The following is a 5,698-nucleotide window of genomic DNA, read 5'->3' as shown; positions in this document are numbered from 1 at the left end:
GGTGAATTGAATAATATCCAATAATTTACACAAGCAATAATCTTTGAGATCCTGTCTTGAAAATAAGGTTTGTTGCATTTTTATTCAGGTTTCCTGTCTTGAGTCAGTTCTTCAGATATATAAAAGTGTAAAAACATTTTCTTGTAGCTACAGACACAGGAAAAGTAACAAATTTCCTTAACAACAAATGATATTGTAAAAGAACAGTAGGTCATGTGAAGTCAGATTATAGAAATAGCACTGACTATGGCATTCTTCCCTTGCCATAGTCTTTTATATTGTTGATACTAAATGGCAGGTCTGATCTTGGCTTCTAATCCCAGGTTCCTAAATCTGCTCTAGTCAGCTCTATACTAGCCCGATCTGTCCCTGCTTTCCCCTTTGAAAAAAAGGAACATGGTAAGGAAGGGCCAAAGAGCCAGAGGTACTACTTGACAGCATGGGTATTTAAAGCATTAGGCCACTTTGTCTGTGTTCTGCATTTTCAAAAAAAAAAAAAAAAAGAGAAAAAAAAGTGAAATCCGTCCTCATTCAATACTGTTGTTGGCCACAAGCAACTCAGATGCTGTTCACTGAAGTCCACTGCTGACATTTACTGTTTCAGGAAAATCTGTTGAGTGAGATGATAAATCCTGTATCCTGTGTAACGCATAAGGGTGAATAGTTGGATCTCCTGGAGTGTCCAACAGTAGATGGAAAATAATGACAGCATCATGTCTATCAACCTTTCCAGTGTCAGTAAGTGTGAAGAGCCATACATTTATTATGTCACCAGAAGCACTCTTGACATGATGTTCCAGTCTGTTCAGTTTTTCAGCTGATTTATTGATGACTGCTGTTGCTTTTGCAACAGTACCAAAACAATTATGAAATTCAGGAACCTCCCTGGATTTACCAGTGAAGAAATTTAGATAGTTACTTGCAGAAGTGAGAAAGTTCATTCAAAGTGTCTTCAAGTAGGTACCTACACTTTAAAAATGCTTCAATTTCTTGCACAAATTCCCTTGAAGTCCAAACCTATATGTCCACTAAGATCAGCAGGTTATACATCAGTCAATATCTACTATTTTCTTTGCATTATTGATTACTGTAAATAAAATGCTTACTAATGATGCTTTGGGACAAATACCTTCAGAAAAAGGTAATTTGTTTCCTTTTTTCACTGCTGCTTATTCTCCAGGCATGGTCACAAATTATGAACTGTTGACACATTTCATTATTTTTTGGACAATATACTCATTGAGAAAATTCAAATACTTTTGATTTTGTACTATGCTTTTGAGATCATATTTATTGTCATCGGTGTCAACAAATGCTCAAAAAATCTCACACATTTTGAACTGAACCTTTCTCTAGGACAGTAGCGTGGTTTCTGTAACTGCAGATTGACATTTTGCAGTAGCGCCAGGAAGCACCTATATGATTTTACACAGAATCATTCTGTTTCCCTCAATCTCACTTCAATGAAAAAAAACACTGCAGATGTCAATCAGAATATCAATTAGTGCCCACCATAAATTCTTTGCTATTCTTAAAATAATGTGGTTCACTGTTATCTGAGCGTACGCAATGCAGTAATTATAACTGAAATTTTTAGGACATTTTCACAACTATTTTCAGCTTTTATGAACTGTAAACATTTTCCTGTTTCCCAAAAACTCACGCAATATTTAAAATTGATTCCATTCAGCCCACTAAGGTAAGGTACTTCATCAGAGTTTTGAAGGTGTTAGGATAAAGCTACCAGCTCACTGTAATCTCTTTAAAAATATTGTAAAATTGAGACATAGGACAATCTGGATAATTATCAAGTGGTTATCATCTGACATCATTTAGTGGAAGAGTTAATACAAGATTTAATCAATAAAGAATTAAAGAATGGAAATATTATGAATCATAGTAAACTTAGGTGTAGGAAAAATGGGACTTGTCAAACAGACATAATTTCATTTATATTATGAGATTGACTGATAAGTGTGGCTGATAAGGTAATATGCATAGATATAATATGGTTTATGAGATGTCTAAGTTCCATATGACATTCTAACTAAAAACTAACACAGTGGGTGCGCCTATACATTCATTAATGCGCCATAATTATGGCACATTAAGTTTAGTACCTATAATGACCGGTACCAATTTAATGTGTCATAATCAGCGCTTAGTGCAGATGAATGCTTTTTTAGTGACATTAATGTGAATTAGACTAAATCTATTAGCATGGATTTTGCTCGCCATACTAATGCGCAGTAGAATTAGTCTTCTGCACATTTAGCATCTCATATAGACGCGCCCAGTATCAATAAAGCCCACTTTACAGTGAATTAAGAGCTGATTGACATATCTCAAAAAGTATAAGAGTGATGCTGGAGAGCCATGATAGTCCAGAAATTATGCAAGAGGAAAGATTTTTTAGGTGATGTCTCTTATTGGACCAACTATGTATTTGGGATAAACTTTTGAATGCAAGGCATTCTTTGTCAAGTGACCTACATAGTTGGTTCAATAAAGATAACACCTTAAGAAATCCTTGCTTTTTGCATATCTTGAAAAGTATGGGTCAGTGAGGGATCAATGAATAGGAATGCCCTTAATGAGAGTCCACAGAAATTGGTTGTAGGCCTGCTAATCTGTTGGTTACAGGCCTAGATATTTCTATCAATGATCCAGAAGTAAATATAAAACCAATACAGATATTATTTGAACAAAGATTAGCCAAATGGGAAAATGGTGAGTCCAAGGCAGTTGTACAAAGCAGTCTACATTGGTTGTTTATCTGAGCCCATTCAAACATCCTTTGAGGGTGGAGATGATGCAGGAGCTTGTAGGGCAGCACCAAGAAGTGAGGCTTCTAGGATAAATGTAGCCGGGATTGGAGACCTAGAGCAGTTAGTTAAGATGGAGAAAAAATGATGAGGATGAGGTGGTATGTCAGGATGGAAGCAAATGAAAATCAGATAATCAGAGAAATAATTCTTGTGCTGAAACAGGAGCAGATGTCAGTATTGTCTGATTGTTTGGATGCCAATTCTGTAGCATGCATTGCTAGGACAGACTTGTCAGACAGTCTATTTGTGAAGTTCAATTTCATCTGTTTCAATTGTTTCTTAGGAAGCAGCAGCATTTTGCTGCAGGCAATGCTCACTGAAGAAAAAATTGTAAGAGGAAACAGTTCATTTTTTTATTGAAAAATCAAGATGCTAAGTAATCTATTAAAAATGGAAAATTCACCTATTAAACTATTAAACTCTCCATTAAAACAACACATTCATGGCACAAATATAATTTTAGGAAGGGTAAAACAATTTATGTTAATATTTATTTATTTATTCATTTTTAGTTATATACATATCTTTAAATTAAGTGTTTATCTCTTCCCTTCAATATGTCTTAATAATTCATGTTTATGAAATCATTACTGTACCTGCTTCTCTTCTCACCCTTGAACCATTCACATTCCAAGTGTCAAATACAAGTTGTGGTCAGCTGTAGACTTAGCCAGGAGCTACCTGGGATAGCATTATAATCACCCTTGAGGACAATGAAGTCCTGAGATAATTTTCAAAGGGCACATCATGCACGTGGACATTGAAGCTCCTGAGCTTTATTGGCCTCCTTGTCAAAACTACTGCCACTATGAAGATGGCTCGCAGATGGACTCTACATTGTAGCAGGGCCACTGATACCATAGTTCTACTCTTCTTGCAATTTTATCCCATATTTGTCTAAAAGGAAGGTTTAGATTTGGCTGTTGTAAATGTACTTGCATGGTGGGGACAAGAAAATTGAAGAAAGGTGTCAACCTTTGCCCCTCTTAGATCTTCTATGGCCTTACATCTTTAAGATCCCCTTGCTCATCTATTACTATTTTCTAAAATTAGAGATGTTTCAGCGCGAGGGGGGGGGGGGGGGGGGGGGGGATCTCTCCTACCCCGCAAGAAAATCTCCACTCCTATTTTCTTTATTTTAATTTACATTTATGCTTGAAAACATGTGCTCATGTATGATTGTCACCCCATCCTCTTTCCTTCTCTTCTAGGGTCTTGTCAAACCCCATCTCTTTTCTCTCTCTCCATGTGAGAGTGAAATGTTTAAAACTGATGCAAAATAGCTAGCTGATAAAATGGCATTTCAACATATATAATTCTGGTGATTATTATCATATGAGATAACCCCCCAGATTCACATTAAATAATATTTCAGAGAGGCACAGGGCCATGTGTAACATTCTGCTTATGTTAGCTTCTGTTGATTGTTTTATTTCATGATATAAAAACAGGTGAGAAGCCTAGTTAATTTTTCCCATGGCCTGTTTTCTGCTAAGGGTCATATGGACACATTCTCTTCATATAGTGCCCTTGCTAACACCATACTGATTAGAGAACAGACACTGGTCATAAACTTCTATACCCTAAAGGTTTTACACAGAGGCAGAGCTGTTATATTAAATTTATACGTTGTTTATAAATATTTGTATTTCTGATCGTTATCATGAGGTTATGCAATATGTGTATCTATATAGTGCTTTACATCATATTTTATACCACATGACTTATGTAAAATATTTGCTTACCAATCTTTAATTGCAAACCCTGATTCAAAAATCTAAAATCTTTGCAAAGCAATATAAAAGTCGCTTTTGAAGAGAGAAGATTATGTCAATCTATAAAACACTCTGGGATTTCTATTCAGAGATTTGTGGATTTTAAGGTCAGAAGGAACATTTTGATCATACAATCAGACTCCTTATAATCAGGCCACAGAATTTCAACAGGTAAAATGATATGAACAGTCCCTTTTCTAAAAGGTCACTTGACACTAGCAAAACCACAACTACCTCTGTAGCTGCCTCTCCCAACTGAAGCTGCCCCTACATATCTGAGGGCAGAATTGGGCCCACAAAGACTATAACTAAGCTAGGGTTTTACTTACAGATCCATCAAAACATACGGTTATTAGTGTAGCCACACACAGAGAGAAAAGCACATGATTGCATTCAAACCTGGCATAGTGCTTCCAGAAATGCTAAACTTGGGAATTCTAGATCGTACAAACAGTGGGATAGTGTCACAACACATATCCTAGCCTTCCCCTACTTTGACAGGACTTCTGTAGAAGAAAAGGAGCTCCCGCTGCTCATCCAAGAGTTGGAAATGGGATTGCTAAAGAGGGAAGCAAGGCTAAGCTCCCACCAGGGGCATGTGCTTCAAGGAGCTTTAAAATCACTCTTAAATTGCTTTGTCATTTTTCTTTGTGAAATTCATGTGTCAAGAGCAGGGATTTGTGAAATAGATCACACCTCTAAGGCATAGCCTATCCTAAGGATACCGCGGAGCTGCACACCCCCAAAGAAAGCACTGAGAGCAGGCTTCTCTGTCCTTTTACAGGGTATAGTTTGCCCTTCTGTTGCATGGCCAGACAGTTCCCTAGGCCAGAATGGAGAACTAGACCCTGGCTCTCACTTCTCCCTGCCCACTTTATAGGCCAGTGTATCTGTAAGGATTTCCAGAGGGAGCAGTCCTGTTACTCCCTTGAGCACATGCTGGATCTGGTCCAAAATTCACTGAAATCAAAAGGAGTAATTCCACTAAATTCAAAGAACTTTGGCTCAGGATCTAATATTACAGACATCTGCCTGGTACATATACATGCAGTGCGCGTGTGTGCGCGCGCGTGTGTGTGTGTGTGTGGTGGGGGA

This window comes from Alligator sinensis, unplaced genomic scaffold (genome assembly GCF_000455745.1).
Source record: "Alligator sinensis unplaced genomic scaffold, ASM45574v1 scaffold218_1, whole genome shotgun sequence".
Taxonomy (NCBI): Eukaryota; Metazoa; Chordata; order Crocodylia; family Alligatoridae; genus Alligator; species Alligator sinensis.
Note: the sequence above shows the minus strand (reverse complement) of the source record.